This window comes from Anabrus simplex, chromosome 1, assembly GCF_040414725.1.
Source record: "Anabrus simplex isolate iqAnaSimp1 chromosome 1, ASM4041472v1, whole genome shotgun sequence".
In the NCBI taxonomy this organism is placed as follows: Eukaryota; Metazoa; Arthropoda; class Insecta; order Orthoptera; family Tettigoniidae; genus Anabrus; species Anabrus simplex.
In genome coordinates, this window is record NC_090265.1 from 1,176,010,352 (window position 1) to 1,176,032,755 (window position 22,404).

Sequence of the window (22,404 nt, forward strand, 5' to 3'; positions counted from 1 at the left end):
TCAGAAAACATGTAGAAGAAGAAATACTGAATTATTTTTAAAGATGAACGTATGAAAATAATATTGTCAGTTAAACGATAGGTGAAGAATAGTAGCGGGTTGCTAATTTTTCGTAATATCTGCTATAATAATAGGTCGTGTTGTGTAATATTACGTGGAGGTGTTGTGTATATAGTAGGCTAACATGACAAAGAGATGTTAAGTACAGATCAAAAATGGTCAACCGGACATCAGTGAGAACTGATGAGATGATTTCATAATAAGCGGATGTGACGCATATGTGCGTCGGCTTCCTCTGGTATCCGCTGTATTTTCTAAATAAATAATAATTTCGTGTGGCTTTTTCTAGCCGGGTGCAGCCCTTGTAAGGCAGACCCTCCGATGAGGGTGGGCGGCATCTGCCATGTGTAGGTAACTGCGTGTTATTGTGGTGGAGGGTAGTGTTATGTGTGGTGTGTGAGTTGCAGGGATGTTGGGGACAGCGCAAACACCCAGCCTCCGGGACATTGGAATTAACTAATGAAGGTTAAAATCCCTGACCCGGCCGGGAATCGAACCCGGGGCCCTTGTGACCAAAGGCCTGCATGTTAACCATTTAGCCATGGAACCGGACATCCACATATGAAATGACGACACTTCACCGCATCAGTGCTTACAACAGGAAGGAAGTGTTTCCACCTCTACACCGGGAACAACAAGGCCACCTTTTACACAGAACACTCTCATGTTCATATATCATGATAGTTTGGTCATTGTAGGGCATGGAACATCGCTGTAATCACTGTTATGTGAGTACTAACTAATATATTGTTTTATGGGTTATCTTCTCAATTATGACTGTAACAATATGACTGAAAGAGGAGTACTTGTGAAAAACACTGAGCGAGTTGGTTAAGTGATAAGTGTCGTGTAGCTCTAAGCTTGTATTCTGGAGTTCATTCCCCACTGTCGTCAAAATTATATTCCGTGCTTTCTCACAGAAGCTGGGTATGTGTCCTGATCAAGACCATGGTCACATCCTTCTTAGTCCTAGCCTTCTTATCCCACTGTCACATAAACCTATAGTGTTAGTGTAACGCTGTTATTAAACACACCTCAAAGAACATTACAGCAGGTGTAGCCTATTTTGAGTGATCCTGAAGAATGTACGCTGAGACAGTCTCATTAAAAAGATACGTTGGAATGCAACGCAACGTCACCTGTTAGATGTACGAGAATGTACGACATGCAATCTCAGGACAGTTCGAAAGAGAGAACTGTAACTGAATCCTTGGATATAACATGCACAGAACGCAGGTTGTGGCTTCTTCAGTATGTAAACATATCTCGACGAGTCGTTACAGCATTTGAGCGTACGCATATTCGTACATTGCATCAACAAGGCCTCCAGTTGTGTACATCATAGACGCCGTCGTCAAATAACCGAAGCTTATGACCACTCCTTGCGAATCTTGGCTCTAAGGAACCGAGAAAACTTCGCAACAAGACCACCTAATGTCTTCTTGACGACAGCTGAGAGGGATTTATCTATTCAGATAATCCGAAATCATACCCTAAGGCCCGGTTTTTCAACAAATGTTATGTGTTAACGCTGCTTTTAAGGAGACTTAACCCATAATTTAAAAAACTGGTCGTCTCATCAAGAATTGTTAACTCTAACAAATTGTTAATGCTTGTGTTAAATTAACCTGGCAAGAGCCCTCTGTTAAACCTCTCAACAGCTGCTAAAATCTCAAAATGGAGGCATGTAGAAGACGTAAGTTTGAAGATTTACTGCTGTATGCAGACTATTTATAACCTGAAGAAGGCAAAGGATGACCCATACTAAGAAATAATGACTCTTTGGAGTTTTCAGAAGAAATGTTTCTAATTACCAAAGCCATAATGAACAAGGTATATGAACTATATTGAAAATAGGTTAGAGTTTCCAACAGAATGAAACCAGACCTTTTACATACGATACGATACAACTTATCGGTGTCTCCAGTGCAGCAGCTGACCCTTATACACGAGTTACTGCTGGAATGTCGTCATTCCTGGGTTACACATTCATCGTATCTGGTAACCACATTTTGACTGACGCGAGTGAGTTCTTCAATGTAATGTTTCTGATTTCATTCGTAATGATTCCTTTCAGTTCTTCCAATGTGTAAGCTCTTTGATACATTTTTCTTTCAGTTTAACCCACAAGTAAAAATCACACACTGTTAGATCTGGAGAAGGAGGAGGAAATAGACCAGCACTGTTCACTCTCTCTGCAAACACTTCCGAGATTGTAAGAAGGGAATCTTCTGCTGTATGAGCAGGGGCTGAATCCAGTTGAAACCAACCACGCGATTTCCCTCCTTCCGTTAACAGACGGAAGAACGACGTCAAAATGTCATCTTGGTACCTTTCTGCATTTACTGTCGTCTCAAAAATATAGGCCCAATTATTCGTTTTGCAGTAACAGCACACCAAACACCAATCTTCCTATCATAATGAGAGATTCCAAAATACACCATTAGGATCTTCTGCACGCCAATAGCGAGAGTTATGACTGTTCACACGACTATTAAGATAAAACTATAAATTTTACATACGAAAATACGGTGTTGCAATGATAACTGTCTCACCATGTCAATACAGCTAATATTCAGACTGGCGACTGATGCTTGCCAGGTCGAACACGTGCAGGCTGCTTGTAAAGTCAAGGACTATGCGCACGCCTCCCATACTGGAGCTTACGTATCGGAAAGTAAAAACGCCGCTTCGACGGTTTTATTTTATATGAGAGACCCTGTATTGGATACAGGTTCGGTCTGTTATGCAGATAGGAATGCTCGCGCGCACAGCTCCGTCTTGCTCAGTGAACCCAAATCGATCGCACAGAAAGGTCTAGGGTGTCTGCTGGCATGAATCCTATTGAACGTGGCTGGAACAAGCTGAAACAGGTGGCATGAAGACGTAGGATCACATCTGTCAACCTGGGCGATCCATGGAGGGCTCCTGTCAAAGAATGGGACAGGGTACAGCACGATAGTCTCTACCACCAGAAAAGCAGCATGCCATGAATAATCAAAACATGACTCACTACACAGGGTGGATTAGCACTATACTAACAATAAGACGCAGGCTGTGATTTCCAGATTTCATAGATGTGCTTTGCCAAATAATCATCGTAGTTTTCGTAGGTTTGTGTGTATTCTTCAAAACAGTATTATATTCACTACAGAAAGTGTGTATGTTCCTCTCATTATTATTATTATTATTATTATTATTATTATTATTATTATTATTATTATTATTATTATTATTATTATTATGTCATTGTTATTTAAAACGAGCAATACATGTTTGTAAAATAAGTACTGTAATTCGACAGCTGGACTTAGAACAGTGTTTAAAGTCATATTTTCTTCGAGTGAATTTAGGTAAACAAGTAATAGTAAATAATGCGAGTAATATTACTGGCTTCAAGTCCCACAAACTACTTTTACTGTTTTCAAAGATGCCGAGGTACCAAAATGTAGTCCCGCAGGAGTTCTTTTACGTACCAGCAAATCTACCGACACAAGGCTGACGTATTTGAGCACCTTCAAATACAATGCACATTGTAGAAGCAGCTCCGACGTCGACATAGTGTGGACATTGTGTTTTGCTGATATAAGCTGCCATATATTGGGGTATCTCTATATTTGATGGTGATTGAATGACTGCTATACCATTTTCCTTGGATATTAATGGCCTATTCACTTTTGGAGAATGTTTTACTCCCTACAACACTGTTTTCCTCTTTAATTGGACTCACTAGTCGTGTCGATCGTCATGTTTTTGAAAGCGTATTACTGAAGAAACTGAAGTGCAGTGCATGTCTTGCATAATATGCTCTTCCAGTTTTAATTTCAATAAGTTTAGGTGCGTAACTGAAGGAATAAGATACAAGCAAGATTTTGGATGAATGCAATTCATCTGAGAGCTGTCCATTGCTCTCGATGATGAACTGCGCCGTTTATGTAGTGAAAGTGAAGACGAAATGTCCGAGAACGAGCAACAATTTACATGTGAACTGGAGGAAAAAGGAAAAGATATTTCCTACCAGGCCCAACTACATATATGACAATGATTGTGAGAGTACCGAATGAGTTGGCCGTGCGGTTAGGGGCGCGCAGCTGTGAGCTTCCATCCGGGAGACAGTGGGTTCGAACCCAACTGTCGGCAGCCCTGAAGATGATTTTCCGTGGTTTTCCATTTTCACACCAGTTAAATGCTGGGGCTGTACATTAATTGAGGCCACGGCCGCTTCCTTCCAACTCCTAGGCCTTTCCCGTCCCATCGTCACCATAAGACCTATCTGTGTCGGTGCGACGTAAAGCAATTGCTAATAATTTTTTTTTTTAAAAGATAACTAACCTCTCCAACCTTCCTCATATAGGTAATAGCGACAGTGAAGATATAGACTCTAATAGTGACAAAGGGGGGCAGCTGTGGAGAAATGAATCATGTTCGTTCTAATATTGATTAAGATTTAGTGGTAGTGGGTGTGTCGTGGTGTAGGAGCAGTGTGCCTGCCTCTTACCCGGAGGCCGCGGGTTCGATTCCCGGCCAGGTCAGGGATTTTTACCTGGACCTGAGGTCTGGTTCGAGGTCCACTCAGACTACGTGATTACAATTGAAGAGCTATCTGACGGTGAGATAGTGGCCCCGGTCTAGAAAGCCAAGAATAACGGCCGAGAGGATTCGTCGTGCTGATCACACGACACCCCGTAATCTGCAGGCCTTCGGCCTGAGCAGCGGTCGCTTGGTAGGTCAAGACCCTTCAAGGGCGGTGTGCCATGGGATTTGGTTTGGTTTTGGTTTGGTAGTGGGTGTGTAGGAGGTGAGGCTGCAGCTACCGTAGGCATGTCATAGTGACAGGTATGAACGAAAGCAGACATTGCATCTTGGTGCATATTTCAAGAAATATCATACCTGAAAGTTAACTTCTTCCTCTTCTATGGCTTTTCCCTTACCCTGGTGGGGTCGTGGGTACGAACTCCCATGTGGAATTGATCATATTTTACGACCAGATGCTCTTCCTGACGTGAATATATGAGGAGGGATATATCCAATATTGCGTGTTTGTGTGTTGTGTTTATATGAAGAGGGGAGTATTGGGACACACATAAATTTCCAGTCCCCGAATGAACGGAATTAACCATGTGCGATGAAAAGCCCCGACCCGGCCAGGAACGAACTTGGGCCCTTCTGAACCGAAGGCCTCGATGCTGACCATTCAGCCAAGGAGCCGGACCATATCATAGTGAAGTACAGGTCATGAATAATTTGAAAATGGTTCAAACACTCTTTATTGTTTAAATTGCACATTCATTTCAGCTTATTAAGATCATTTTATGAATTGTTTGGGACAAATCCATTGTAAAAAATAATTTTCTGAAGGAAGAGAAGAAGCAATTCACGGTGGACTATTAGCAATATTGAAAACATGGAGTGCAAAAGGATCTTGCTGTTTAAGCTTTTACCTATTTCTACGAGCAATGCCGAATTCCCGGGCATACCAAAAAGTGGTCGATTAGGCATTGTGATGGCCACTAGAGGTCAAATTGCTTTTACAGCGAGCCTCTGAAAGGAGATTAAATATTTGAGATGCAGCGTAACCGAGTTTCGTGGCTATACACTGCCCACATGCTCTGACGCAACCTGTGGGGGTGGACTTGTCCAACCGATCGAACCCACGACCTTCCACGTGACGTAGACTCGCCCTGTATCGACGCGGAGGATGAACTGAACTCAAGATAAGCGTTTCACTCTATTTCTGGCGTTGACGAACAGTTTGTCTTCATCTCATCAGACTGAATTACGTCATAATTGACATTTACTTTGGGGAGGAACGGCGGAGCTACAAGGATTGAATTACAAACCCCGAGCTTTTCTCTAATTAGACTAAAGATATGTTTGTAACAGCTGCTTATGTTTTGAAACTGAAATACGGATAGCATTGAGTTCTTGTTTCTTTTATATTATCCGACCAGCAGTCCGCAGTCATTGTCTACAGTAACTTCAGACACAGTCGACGTGAACTCAATTCCTGGCTCAGCGTTCGGGTACTGCTTGTTATATTACAAATAAAAGTTCAGGTATTTCTGGTGAGATATAGCGTCTCCTGATACGGGATAAAACTAAGGTTCCGTACGTCCAAAAACATTGGGTTGTCGTGAATTTTAGCTTCGAAAAAGACGTCTAGCCTGAATTTTTAACTTTTCGCAAATATCCTGACTTCTTATTATTAGTGGAAATAAAGATTAGAGCTCTCTCTGTGCACATACTTCTATAGATTTTCATTTTCGGTTCTAGTAACTTTCAAATTCAATACAAATTTTCTTTATTAACTTTTACCGGCAAAGAAAAATGCAGAATTATCCCGTTATCACAGAGGGCGCAGAGTTTATGATCTACTTCCAAAGTCACAAATAGCTCGATTCCTGTAAGCTTGAATCTGAATCGATAGATTTTATTCCACATTCTTTTTTATGTCTGTGCTGTTGATACTTGTACTTTATCTTCTTTGTGCTTGTTAATTTGTTCTATTACTTTTTAATCTGTTTACCCTCCAGGGTCGGTTTTTCCCTCGGACTCAGCGAGGGATCCCACCTCTACCACCTCAAGGGCAGTGTCCTGAAGATTCAGACTCTGGGTCGTGGGATACAACTGGGGAGGATGACCAATACCTCTCCCAGGCGACCTCACCTGCTATGCTGAACAGGGGCCTTGTGGGGGGGGGGGGTGGGAAGATTGGAAGGGATAGATAAGGAAGAGGGAAGGAAGCGGACGTGGCCTTAAGTTAGGTACCATCCCGGCAATTGCTTGGAGGAGAAGTGGGAAACCACGGATAACCACTTCCAGGATGGCTGAGGTGGGAATTGAACCCACCTCTACTCAATTGACCTCCCAAGGCTGAGTGGACCCCGTTCCAGCCCTCGTACCACTTTTCAAATTTCGTGGCAGAGTCGGGAATCAAACCCGGGCCTCCGGGGGTGGCAGCTAATCACACTAACCACTACACCACAGAGGCGGACTGTTAATTTGTTCAATAAGTAAATGTAGGTATTTGCTGCTTCAGATGAACAATAAGCTTACATATATATTAACAACAAAAAAAAAATGTCTTTCAAAGTAATATTAACCGTTTGAATGAATTACCGTGTTTAAAATGTAAAATGTCATGCAGTAAATAAGCCATGATATCTTTATAGAAATTTGTATTTGATAGTTCAATATTTTTATACCTTGACTTGTCGCATCAAAATGAAGGCCCTGGTCGCTTCCCTTCCAGTTCTAGCCCTGTCTTATCCCACCGTGATTATAGGAGTCACCATGACGTAAATCCAATAGAAAAATATATATAATAGGCCTATATATCGTCTGTTAGCAAACTTTTCTGTAAGATATAACGCATGCTGGGGCTGTACCTTAATTAAGGCCACGGCCGATTGCTTCCAACTCTTAGGCCGTTCCTATCCCATCGTCGCCATAAGACCTATCTGTGTCGGTGCGACGTAAATCAACTTGTAAAATATATATAACGCTTTCTCAACTGCAACTACTACCGGTACTTATAACAATGGCGTGTGGGCTCCGGAGAGTTTCGAGTTGACGGCGTACAGGCAACCTGCGTGCCTGTGAGGATGGGGTCCTACCTAAGTCGAAATCCAATGCTGAATATAGTACAAACACCCGGACCCCGAGCCATAGGAATTAACTAATGAAAGTTAAAATCCCCGATCCGACCGGGAATCGAATCCGGAAACCCTTGAGCCAAAGGTCAGCTTGCTAACCATTTAGCCATGGAGCCGGACACCAGTACTTTATTTCTGGGCTATGAATATTAAAACTCGTTGAGTTTCCAAGATCACTGAAATTTGAAAACGTATTTATTTCGGAATGAATATACTTTTATTGTCAAGAAATGAATTTATTTATAATGAAAAACCTGAAATGTGACCCCACCTTGTTCATAATGAAGGACGTGGTAGCACTGCGACATCGCTACTAGCGTCATTTCATAGAGACTCGTTTGGGTAATAGGTTAGTCTTCTTCTTATTCCTCTTCTTCCCAGCTACTTGGGGTCAAAATTCCATGCGTATTAAGATAAGTTTTACGGCTCGTCCCATAGTCTAAAGGTAATGTTCCTTCCTCTTACTCAGAGTCCCCGAGTTCGATTCCCGGCCAGGTCAGGAATCTTGACCTGTATTTTAGGGCTGGTTTAAGGTCCACTCAGCCTACGTGAAAAATAATTGAAGAGCTATTTGACGGTGAGATAGCGGCTCCGGTCTAGAAAGCCAAAAATAGTGGCCGAGAGTATTCGTCGCGCTGACCACACGATATCTCATAATCTGCAGGTCTTTGTACTGAGCACCGGTTGCTTGGTAGACCAAGGCCCACCATGGCCGAAAATGTTACAGTTTTTGGTGACATTGATTGAGTTTCAATAGACGCTACTATGCTACAATATAGTGAATGTTGAGAACTGGGGACTTGAAAAGTACAGTGGGTTATCCATTGGATTTCCGCCCACGCAGCTAAAATTCGAATCCCGATCGATCCGCAGTTGGAAATTTCACCTCAGAGAGCACGTGTCGTAAAGAAGACCATCTGGCCTTACCCCTGTCTGGGTGGCTTAGCGACCCTGGGAATATGTGGGATAAGTTGAAGAAAGTTCAGTCAAACTCCTTGACTGACAGGTTAGCATAGTGACCTTCGGTGTAGAGGGCCCCGGGCTCGATTCCCTCTGATCCGGGGATTGTAGCTGTGTCTAGTTAATTCCTCGCCCAATGAGACGATCTCCGATTTTGGATGTTTTAGTGGGAGTAACACCTATGTTAGCCTCTCTAAAGGCTGGTTTACATGGGACACGTAGCTTTTTAAGGTTTTTTCGTTTTTATTTTGTTTGATAGTGGTTTAACGTCGCACTAACACATAGAAGGTTTTGGATGACTCTGGGATGGGAAAGGTAGCGACTGTGGCCTTAAGTTACAGCCTCAACACTTGCCTGGTATGATAATTGGAGAATACGGAAAACCAACTTCAGGCCAGGCAACGGCGAGGTTCAAACTATCTACCGGATCCAAACCCAGAGCTACTGTACACCAACCACGCAGCCGGCTCGTCTGGTACCGTTTAAGTTACTTCAACAAGTAAAAAAAATCAAGTGTTAAAGTAGTGAACGTTATTCGTTACATTTGTTTAATTGTTTTACATGAAAATGGACCTCAGATGACGTACTGTGCAATATATTGCTAGGATTTATGTCAAGAGTTGGAAAAATTACTGAAAAGAAGTTAAGAAAGCAAAAGACTTTGGATTAGAGAATTATTACACTGAAGAATACTCCTAGAGTTCCAGCATTTCTTTCTGAGCTTGTGTTGGGTGGATCCAAAGGAAGACAATGCTTGCTTGACATTGACACCTGCAAGTGTTGATGATTTATTGAGAATGATTACGACGCATATACAGGAATCCAACATTCATGAGGGTCTCATGGCAGCATGAGTAAGATTTTATTTTTTTAATGATTTCCTTCCGTGTGGCAAAGGCTGCAATTTCAAATTTTATTTCAGAAGTATGCTTTTTGTGGCGTTGCGGGCCATTTTTCCAAAACCAATTTTCCGACAAGTCATTTTTCCGAATATATTTTTTCCGAAACTACTTTATCTGAATCTTTACCTAATCGCTGATAACCTAGATGTTTTGTACATCTTTGAAGACTACGTGAATACGCTTGCGACGAAATGTTACCAATTCTGGATTATTTTGACACTAAATATACTATACTGTATTTCAGGCACAACACCTCGGGGCAGAAGACAGGAAATTTCTCCACGCTATCCACCGTACTCATGGGCGACAGCTCAGAATAGGCACAGGAGCAACAACGTAAATGAAGAGTTCCATATCAGATTTCAACTAGTAGTGGAGATGCATCTTCATACTTCTACTCCCTTGTCAGAATTACGAAAAGAATTGGGCTATTCTTAAGCTACGATAAATGAGTTCAGATTGAGGCGAAGAGTAAGGGCAACACCGACAAAACAATGGAGAAGTCTTCTGAGGAGGATAAACATACTGTATATTAATGGAGTAGGCCCTATACGACTTACATAGAAAAACGATACCGGCCAACTAGGCCACAAATTCATATTATACACGTTTTCACCTGTTATTATTATTATTTAACACGTCCGGCTGCATGGATAAATGGTTAGGGTGCTGGCCTTTGGTTCATGGGGTCACAGGTTCGATTGCTGAACGCATCGAGAATTTTAACCTTAATTGGTTAATTGCTCTAACTCGAGGACTGGATTGGTGTACCATCTTCAACGTTAGAATTAATCGTATGTAGGGTCCCATCCTCACAGACACGCAGGTCATTTATAGGCGTAAATTCGAAGTATCTGCACCAGGTCTCTCCGGAGGCCATATGCTTTTATTATTATTATTATTATTATTATTATTATTATTATTATTATTATTATTATTATTATTATTATTATTATTATTATTATTTAGCCATTCAGCCAATTTTATACAGAGGGGAGTAGCCGTGCGTGTTAACTTGCTACGGCTATGGAGCCAAGCTCTGCACTCAGGAGACGAGTGGGTGCAAAGCCCACCGTAGGCTGTCCTCAGAATGGTTTCCATTTTCACTTCGTGGTTCAAATCCCGGTCACTCCCTGTGAGATTTGTGCTGGACAAAGCGGAGGCGGGACAGGTTTTTCTCCGGGTACTCCGGTTTTCCCCGTCATCTTTCATTCCAGCAACACTCTCCATTCTCATTTCATAGCATCTATCATTCATTAATAAATCACTTTGGGAGTGGCGACTCCATCGTACTAATAGCCTCTATCTGCTTCATTCATTACATCCCTCACCCGGTCAATGACTGGAGAACAGGTTGTAGGTTTTCATTTTTTCCATTTTCACTTCCGGGCAAATGCCGGGACAGTTTCTATTCATAGGTCACAGCAGTTTCCTTCCAACTCCTTACTCCATTACTTTCGTGGTTATTCATTTCCTCTTCATGAGCTCCTCAACTGAGGTTGGTATCAGGAAGGGCATTCGGCCGTAAAACATGGCATATCATTTCACATCATCCCTGACCCCGTATCAGGAAACGGGACTATGGGACAGATATTTTTGTATCTCATCAGAAATAATGTTCGATGAAGTGAATTTCAAATAAATTCTGATTTTGTGAGTTTCAGGAAATTTTGTATTCGTTGCACTAGTTATAGAAGTCTTGACTTTCGATAAAATGGCCTTTAGAAAAATTAACCATTCTGTAGAGCCCTTTCATAGCAGGAGTGTAAACATAATTTGTTCCGAGACCAAAAATCTTGGATCTTACACTCCCCGCACGTTCCTGGAAATATGTCGCTTACAAGTTTTTAATTTTGTTTCTCACTTCTTGAATGCCAAACACTTCTATGTTCATTTTTATAAGTACCTTATTACTGGCTGTCATTCATCTGTTTAGTCGTCCGACTCGTTGGCTGAACGGTCAGCGTACTGGCCTTCGGTTCAGAGAGTCCTGGGTTCGATTCCCGGCCGGGTCGAGGATTTTAACTTTAATTGGTTAATTCCAATGGCACGGGGGCTGGGTGTATGTGTTGTCTTCATCATCATTTCATCCTCATCATGACGCGCAGGTCGCCTACGGGGTCAATTAGGAAGACCTGCACCTGGCGAGCCGAACCCGTCCTGGGATATCCCGGCACTAAAAGCCATACGACATTTCATTTTCATCTGTTTAGTCAACCAACTCTTCTCACATCCCACAGGCATTTGCTGTATGTTCTTCACATAACTAAGGATTTACGAGTCAACTTCTCTGTGCACATCATTTTTTGAAAGAATTCAAATGGGGCTGTGTCGGGATCACGACCACATGGTACATACTAACTACATGATAGGTATTGGCGAAATTGTGTTTGAAATTATTCTGTTGACGTTCCATTTCTTAATTCAAGACAATAAACAAATCCGATGGTCCAATAGCGCGCAACTTTCCTCACGGCACTCGGGCGCCTTAAATTTAAGACGCTCCCATTGAGGTTTTTGACTCTCAGCACTGAAGATTCGGAATTTTTGGCATTCTTACAAGACGCTCCAACATCTCCAATATGTCTTCTATAAATCTAAAACCCTTTACTGTCCGTATGTTAGACATTTTGCAAAAATAAAGACAATTTTCGCACTTCTTGGCACCATAATATTCTCATATATTCAATATTTGATTTTCATTTCTCATATACATATTGTACCCTTAGCCCTCCTGGTGGCCTTGATCGTTAAGGCGCTGAAGTCTGAATGGTCTCACACCGAGGTTAGCCGGTTCGAGTCCCGTTGGTAGAAAAAAATTTCACCATCAGAATGTTGGCCGGCAGGCTAGGGGAGGTGGTGGTATACAATTTCTAATCACTAGATTGTGTGCCAAAAGCCTGGATTAAATTCCAAACCTCACCGCAGTACTCATATGGAGTGAGGGCATATGACGCTGTTGATGATGATTCGTCCTTCGGATGGGGACGTTAAGCCTTGAGCAGACCCCTTGGCGCTATTGGACAGGAGTAGGCTATGTGCCGGCACCGGGGTTCACCCTCTCCCTACGATCATATATCACGTCATTCATTTCATCTCATGAACTCCTCTGATGAGGTTTACGTCAGGAAGGGCATCCGGTCATAAAAAACCGCCAAGACAGACTCATCTCACCTCATACCCGACCTCGTAGGGAAACGGGACAAGGGTTGGGGAAACAACATGTACATATTGTACCCTTGGAAACGTTGAAGTGGTAGTAACTTGCTCTTGGGTTCTGCCACGGCCCTCTGTAATAAAATATACTTACCGCTCAGAGACTCTCCTCTGCTTGGGGCGCGATCAGTTCGCTATTCTTCTTTTAAAGTCGGTACACAAGGGAATTCAGTACTACGGGTACTATCGCTACTAAATGAGAATAGGCCAGATTAAATTTTTACTAATTAATTTATTCTAATCGTGAAATTAAATACATTCCAAAAAATCATTAATTTGCTCAAATTGTAGAACAACAATCAATAGTTAGGTTACGCCATAAGCAACAATTTTCCATAAATGATTAATTGATTTTAAATGAATTGCTGACACAACAGATGTGCAATATTGATTAAATGATTGACGCAACCTTAGTTATCTTTCATATAAAAATGTCAAATACAATAATAGTTACATAAGGAAGCTCTGAGCAGTGTTAAAGTTATCTTTAATTAAATTGAAATGTATCAATATTAAACATTCAAATCATATAAAATTACACTGAATTATATTAATTAACTGCTCCAATAATTAGGAGTTTCCTGAGAACACGCCTCAGTTTGTGAGTTTACTGCTCCATGTCATATTACCGTTGTCCAAATTAGCATAAAATAGATATGGCCTCAACTGGCCTTACATGATCTGATATCGGATGGATACTCAAACAAAATTTATCAACTTATGACATTACCTACATAAGTGACCTGAGTTTGGTATGAACAGAATATGAGCTAATATAGAATGTATGATTTTTATATAAGAAAGTTGTAAACACTTAAGAGCACTTATGATCACTGTGTTTTATACATGCATTAGATCAGCTGAACAGACCTGTCTAACATTTACACATTAGAATTTTACACATTCCAATATTTAACATGATCAGGGCTGCATGATTCGCGGACATTTTACCCCAGTTATTAAAGAAATTCTTAATGTCTACAGATTTACACTTACAGTCTAATTTATTTACACTTTACAGAGGACTGTTCAGTGATTTAATTCTTCAGTTGCAATTTGTTTCGATACTGTAAGCGAAATGTTGTTTTAAAAGATGTAACCAGGCTGCCTTCCTTCCCTAAGGTGACTGACCCCATATTTACATAACAGTGCGGGTGAATCCTCCCACGTTGACATAAACTAAATTACACGAGAAAAAAATTTTTTTGCTAGTTGCTTTACGTCGCACCGACACAGATAGGTCTTATGGCGACGATGGGATAGGAAAGGGCTAAGAGTGGGAAGGAAGCGGCCGTGGCCTTAATTAAGGTACAACGCCAGCATTTGCCTTGTGTGAAAATGGGAAACCACGGAAAACCATTTTCAGGGCTGCCGACAGTGGGGTTCGAACCTACTATCTCCCGAATACTGAATACTGGCCGCACTTAAGCGACTGCAGCTATCGAGCTCGATACGAGAGAAATCATTTAAGCCTCTGTTATCCTAATTATACCATCTAAATACAGTCCTGAAAGAGAACACACCCTATCGTATGTAACCTATACAATAACGTGTCAATCTGTTATTTTCTTCTAAGATGCTGACCGCACCTCTCATTCGAATGACTGAATATTACTGAATGTTCTGATGATTTCACTCGTAACAGTGGCTATGGTAATGTCACTGTGGACGGTGTGTGTGACCAAGTCTAATTATCTCATATCATGGACACTATAACAATTTCAACTAGTTTGAAATGTCGCTTAACTTTAACATCAAAAGAGACAGATTAAAAATAGATAGGCATAAAAATACATCTGGCTGTAAGGTCCTCGTAAAATATCTTATAATTATCCGTCCATGATAAAATTACGAATGAAAGGTCAAAAAAATTATGATGGACATAAATATTATTATATAACCTTTGTAACTACATGTTACCGTGTCGCCGGGCTGAGTGGGTCAGACGGTTGAGGAGTTGGCTTTCTGACCCAAACTTGGCAGGTTCGATCCTGGCTCATTCCTGTGGTGTTTGAAGATGCTCAAATATGTCAGCCTCGTGTCGGTAGATTTACTGGCACGTAAAAGAACACCTGCGGGACTAAATTCCGCCACCTCGGCGTCTCCGAAAACCGTAAATGTAGTTAGTGGGACGTAAAGCAAATAAGACTGTTATTATTATTGTTACCGTGTCAGGTAATTATCATTTGGTTATTATTGCATTCGGCATTAATGTTTTTGTTATAATGTTATTATTATTTACAGGTTTAATTTTCAAGTATTAAATAATTGGGTATCAATTTAACTCTGCTCCATATCAGAGGGAACAATTTGGAAATCAATTCAACATCAACTAAATATTCCCAGTGCGTCTGGATGTTGTGATTATGATGGTCTTTATATCCTGTGTTCGAGCATTACTCCCTATTACAAAGCGGCTTGTCCTTCTTTATTCCATCCCTTATTTTCAACGTAGATTTTTATTTCTATTGCTGTCTTATTATTTCCTCGGGGCTTTATTTATATTCTTTCCATCCTTACTCGTAGATATTGGCTCTCATAACGACGCTCAGCTCATCACTTATATCCAGGATTATTTTCACTGGCACCTCAACGTAACATTTTCCTCCCACTTGCGGGGTTTTATTACTTTCTCATTGTGGGACAAAAATTTCTTATTGTTCGATATTTAATTTACATAATTATTTATTATTGTTTATAATTAATTTATATGAGACCTCAACACACGTCTACGCATCCGGTCGGCACTGCATCAATTAACTCACCGTTACGTAAACAACACAAAACATTTATCATTTATTTTTTATAAGTTCCAATTATTTTATTATTGTATGGCTATCAATGACAGATCCTCCCAGGTAATCAATATCCACCTATTCCGACGTTATGTTGAAAACTTCGGAAATTCCATAACTTAGAGTTGGCTAAAATCTCGTGTAAATCGCAACTTTATTATTATTATCTTACTTCACAAATTTTCATAAATAGTTATTGTTAATTACGTTATCAAAAACATCATGACAACTGTTGTTATCTTTGCGACCCATCACTACGAAATTTTCATTCGCATCAAACATATTATTATTATTATTATTATTATTATTATTATTATTATTATTATTATTATTATTATTATTATTCTCATATGACCTAGAAATTAGGGACACGGTAGATATAATTTTAGATTATAAAGCGACACAATAGATACCCCAAAACCTGAATATAATTAAATCATACACGTTAAGCAGATTATGACTTAATGTCGGGCTCTCAACTTTATTCACGACAGGCCCGTAATTTATGGTAAGTGACATAATATTTATATTAATGCGATTTTAGCTCTCTTTCCTATAACATAAGATAAAAAATGGGCATAATTATACCTATCGGATGACAGCTTGGTCACGGATATAGTTAATTATTTACATATTAATTAAAACAACATTTCAATGATCTGGTACTCACATCATTTAAGCTGCGTCGTCGGACTATCCCATGCGGTCCCCTCGGCAGCTTCCTTGGGATTTAGACCATGTTAAATATTAGCCTTGCCACGGTGAAGATTGCTGTGTATTCAAATTGGCACATTATTTATACACTGATAGCACATGCAGCGATCGAGTTGGCCGTGCGGTTAGGGGCGCACAGGTGTGAGCTCGCATCCAGCTGATTGTGGGTTCAAACCCCACTGTCGACAGCCCTGAAGATGGTTTTCCGTGGTTTCCCATTTTCACACCAGGCAAATGCTGCGGCTGTACCTTAATTAAGGCCACGCCACTTCCTTCCTTCCCATTTTCAGGCCTTCCCTATTCCATCGACGCCATAAGACCTATCTGTGTCGGTGCGACATAAAACAAATATCAATAATAAAATACACACGCCTTATTTTATGCACACACGTAACACTCTTCTTCAACTTAATTCTGTGCTCTAACACTAATGGTTATCCTAACACACTCCCGGTAATAATCTCACTCTATCATGTTGGTGTGACGCTGTCCTACAGTTACATACTTTCCTATCAGCTGGTCAACTCTGCGGGAAAAGAAATAGCCCTTTGAAATCTCGGTTAATGGAATACCTGTCCTCGCAGGCTGGCTAGCGATTGTTTATCTTCTTCTCGTTCAATATCCTCATGCTTGTCAGGTCAAAGGAATGTTCTTAATGAGCTCAAGAACAGGTTAGCGTACTTGGAGACTGGTGAATACACAAGAGGCAGTCATTTACCAAAATGTTCCCTTTACTACCTGCTAAGAACGTTCCTTTTGTCTCTGCTAAATTTAGCCTTCCAACTCCACTCTTTTTAAAACAAACTGGCTACTTTTATCTCGATTATGTATTTGCAACTTGTTTTATGAAATCGTACATTGTCCTAGGCTATGGTACGTTTTTACGCTAAGAAATTCACATGCTTAGAGCCTATCCTCTCCACTGAAATTGAATAAATGTGATTTATGGATATTCACTTACATTTCCGAATTATATTGATGTAAGCCCTGAATAGTCGGTTGCCTGGCGTTCACTCGAAGTCGGTTGGACACGCACACGGTTGATCATACTGAGACTGAAGTAGACTGACCGACTGACTGCTTACTGTCTGCTCACTGACTGCGGGTTCGGTTCACCTCTCTGTTATAAACCTTCGGTGATTCTGACTCAACTTCCGGTGATATTACGGAGCGTCACAAATTAATCCAGTAGCTTCGACGAGTCATTAACAGGTGTCCGTTGTTACTTATTTTTCTGGTATCACGGTACGGAGCTGAAAGTAGGTGTACGATCGCAGTGTTTTGAACGATTCACTTGGCGAGGGTTCGATTAAACTAACGTCGGCCATTTGTTTGATGGCACCACTTTGTTCACATCCGTTTGTGTTCACGCCATCAACACGTGATCAGTCGCACACGATGACTGTACTTCACCTACGTTGTAATTAATTTAACTGAGTCTACCAAAAATAATATTCACTCCGATGCAATCACTAGAAGCCCACTTGACGTGTAACCTTACCCGTTATAGGCTAAATTGTTGTCAGCGGGAAATTTCGGTGCTTAAAATGGAGCAGTTTGATTGGCTGAGCCATTTTTCTACGGGGCCTACTCATCTAATTTTAAAGGATTTCGACTATCCTCTGTCCTTCTCGCACATCTCAGGTTTCTCAGTTGAACAAAGATATGTGGAAAATTTAGAAAGTTTCGGTTCCCAGGGTGCGGCGAATGCTCACAGGTAAGGGACTGTGCAGGGTGCAGCACCTTGCTAAGTGCATTAATATCATAATTGCTTAACAACACCCATCATGATGTGCTCTACCTCTGCTAAGGTGGCAATTCTGCAGTCCTTGCTAGAATTGTCGAATGCTGCTTCGTTTCTACTCAGAAATTAATGGATTAAATATTCCACCATATCGCAATCTGGGTGCAATATAGAAATCACTGAGACGAATAAAATTACATATCGCATAATGTGGTACCTCGCCGGACTTAAGAGCTACCACGTGGCACGACAGTTTTAGTACCGGTACCTCAAGATGGTGATACTTAACGATCACCCGATTACTTCACACAATGGTCTGATTCTTGTTGGTATGCACGTTGATGTTTCTTATTTACAATGAGGTATTGAACAATGTTCTTGCACGGGCTGTCTAGAAATTATTTCGATTTTCAAACGGTCACGTTTTCGGAACGCTCACTGTCCCAAATGTGGTTTCGAAACTAGAGATGTTAAAAGTGAACAACAATGGAAAACTAGACGCATTCGTAACAATACTCGCCAGGCGCATTTAAATGAGGCAAGTGTGGCATGTTGCTTGTATTCCAGGTTATCGTGGTTTGGAGAGACACATTATAACTAAATTGAGGTTATATTACCCGCACCGGCCAGTAACGTAAGATCGAAACCATGTTTACCACAGCTTGCTATAAAGCAAGAGAAGTGTCTGTAGCCAGAGCACAGCAGACATAGGATGTACGCGACCACTACGCTACAACGAAAAGGGAATATAAAGCTATGGTTAAGGGAACTCAAAAACGACACTGGGGTTATGAAGAATCGCGTCTTGTAGAAGAAACTAAACAAGATCTTTATAAAGCTTTTTTTTTTTTTTTTTTTTTTTGCTATTTGCTTTACGTCGCACCGACACAGATATTTCTTACGGCGACGATGGGATAGGAAAGGCCTAGGAATTGGAAGGAAGCGGCCGTGGCCTTAATTAATGTACAGCCCCGGCATTTGCCTGGTGTGAAAATGGGAAACCACGGAAAACCATCTTCAGGGCTGCCGACAGTGGGGCTCGAACCCACTATCTCCCGATTACTGGATACTGACCGCACTTAAGCGACTGCAGCTATCGAGCTCGGTCCCTTATAAAGCGCTTCGTTCAAAGTATCCCAGGAACACATAAATGGAAATCTGAGAGAAACACTTGCGTACAGTTCTACAAGAAATGGACAGCCGGCCAATGAAAAGAGAACGTTTTGATGAGTTTACGGTTGAAGAGATAATGGCAACCATCCACAAAGTTTGGAAAACAACAAAGCATTCGGCTCCAATAATTTATTTAATGGCCATCTGAAGGCAACTCTCCCAATGCTGAACGAATCACTTACACACCTTTTAAATGAATTCCTACGTAAAATCATGGTACCCGGGTAGCTGGAAAACATCTATAATAAAAAGGTGTATAAAGGAAAAGGAAATACAGCTAACCCCAACCCCTACAGAGGTATCACACTAGAGTGTACACTTCTCAAGACAATGACGACCCTAGTCTACAAAAGTCTATGTGGAATTGTAGCAGACAATCTGTCAGACTCGCAGTGAAATTTTAGTAGGGAAAGGTCGACAATTCAAGCAGTCCAATGTCTTCAAAACGACATACAGGAAGCCCTGGCAGAACAAAGTGGGAAATTACATGTCATCTTTTTCGTCTACACTAAGGCATTTAACAAGGTCAACAGGACCATCTTAACGGAGAAACTACAGGCCTTTACGGGAACAAGTTGTTATCAGATATTTCCTGCTCCCACTCATAAGAAACTTACTATCAAACAACTGGGTAGTAATAAGTGATGGCATCAGTAAATCGAATCCCTTAGCGCAGACTATAAGTGTATTGAACGTTGATCCTCTTAGCTTACTGCTTTTCCTACATCCTACTGTAGACATTATAGATGCAATAGAATCAGAAAACGTCAAGATTCTCAGGTACGCTGAGGATCTGGTATTGACTTCACCCTCACAGACAGCTTGCAGACCGCTTTCGATCAAGTGATAGAATGGGCGGAAAATAACGCATTGAGATTGAACGAGGATAAGACCACCCCAGTGACTTTTTGATTGCGGGGGGGGGGGGGGGTGCGACGTTTCACATCATAGATAGAGAGCTAAAGATGACCATTGGACAGAGAGATTAAATGCAACATTCTTAAAGAGATAGTTGTCTGCTTACCCAAGTACACTCTCTCTCGGCTAGTATTGTTGGGAGATCAGAAGAATGCACATGCCCGGTGAGGCACGGGGAGAAGGGGTTTTCACCAGCAGAGCCAGTGACGCAATGGTTACCATAACAACTCCGCTACTACCTAGGCGACTATATATTATCTTCTACTGACAGCTCTTCGCTCTTGTCAATTGTAATCCAGGAAACTGCAAAGTGTGAGTCAATGTTTTCGCGTAGCAGATAAGAGCCGATCTGTCTTGGCAGAACAGGAAGTTCGTGTTTGCAGACCACATTCCTCATTCTTGCATTCTTCTCATCTCTACACAGTATACGATCTGACAAGAGAGTGTTCTGCTTGAAAGAACAAAGATTACCACTGTGTCTGCCCGATACACCGGCATATGTGAAACTTTTAAAGAAGTGTATATAAAGAAATCCGATATTTGGGAGGAGTTTTACACTAGTAATGCCATGATCAACATAGAATGGACACAAAGAGGCTACGAAATGAAGCATGTCATCACAAGACACTCTGTGCTTGGATTCCATCACAAATTGTGCTACACCAAAGGTTTGCATGTACCAGTTGCAGAATGCGCATGTATTAATGTCAGAATCCCTGTTAGGGACACCAGTGCTGAAGTGAAACCGCCGTACGGTTCTCTTTTAAAACATTGTGTAGGTCTACTGGGGAATGAGTTGTATGGCCATTTGGATGCAATAAAGCTTTTTTTATTGAAAGTAAGCTAAGTGCTGTTCAACTCACTTGACTGACATGGTTAATTGATCAACTGCTTGATTGGTTGTTTATAATATTCACTTTTCCTGCTTCTAATGACTTGTTTAAGTAACTCGACTGGCTATGAAAACCAGCCTTAAAGTCCATCATGTGCAGTAGCACCAACTGGAAGTAAGCCGCACTTACGGTCAGAGAGTGTTTGATAGTTCGCCAGGCGCCAGTGCAATGGCAGCTTCAGTTAGGTACACAACAGCTTGTTGACAAATGTGTTCAAGAAGGAGTAGACTCTCCCGAGTGTCCGCCACTTCAGTAATGTAACAGGAAGTATCGTATAATGGAATTGAGAGCTGTCTGCACGTATTTCCTTAACGGAAAAGTCTCTTCTCCTGGGATCTTATTATGTAATGGGGATTGATTTCAATCAAATAAAAATATTACGTGAGACCAGCTTCACTATCGCTCAGTGGAGAGGAAGTGATAGACATAGCCCGATAAAGGAGGGAGGATGAACGTACTGTGAGGGCGGTTCAGTATGTAATTTAACAGGACCTCTTATTGCGTAAATACACGCAATTCTTCCATACACGTGTAAAACAATGGACTTCGTACGTACAGTATTCTTCCTGAACATTGCTCCCCTATTTGTCTAAGTACTTGATTTTACGTTATAACAAGGCATTTTTCTGAGCATGGAAGAAATTATTGCCAAATATCTGATTCAGGATACGTTCGCTGAACATCACTGTCGGGTCCTAATTCTCTTCCAGCTAAATGATTCTACAGTGATCCTAAAGGCTAAATATCAGCAATGCCATATCTAGACAAGGTGGTCCATTGCCTTCCAATGACAGTACCGTAGCAATTCATGTGTGCGGTTGACGGAATGTAAGCTAGTGTTGTCGTGCTCTAATACCATGCCATTTTCTACGACATTTTGAGCTATTGATTTACCTTTTAGATGAAAAAATAAGTTTAAAATACATATCTCAAAAAATTTCACCACCTTTTGCCTCAGCCCTATTGTTTAACACGTGATAATAGAACGGTATAACTTATATTATGTGTTGTGTTATGTTTTTAAGAAGAATCGGCAACGTTATATGCTCTAGTTTGGTGTGAAATTGGACATAAATACATTGACTGTTATGCCTTTCAGCGTTCAGTCTGCAAACCTCCGTGAATTTACTAAATGCCGCCACAATAATCTATTTGCAATTAGCCCTGTGGCATTGTTTGGTTCTATACCTCCTATCTTTAAATCATTAGAAACTTAGTCTAACCATCGTCGTTATTGTCTCCCTCTACTTCTCTTACATTCCATGACCGAATTCATTATTCTCCTAGGTAATCTAGCCTCCTCTATTCGCCTCACACTATCCCATCACCGAAGCCGATTCATACGTACACTTTTACTTAAAGCAGACTCAGCAG

General features: G+C 41.0%; 1 protein-coding gene across 4 annotated transcripts in view; it reads left to right on the forward strand.

The window, feature by feature from the left end:
* Nucleotides 1-22,404, forward strand: part of LOC136877265 (ras-related protein Rab-3) — a 608,034-nt gene that overhangs the window by 130,902 nt on the left and 454,728 nt on the right. The gene's annotated exons all lie outside the window — the stretch shown is intronic.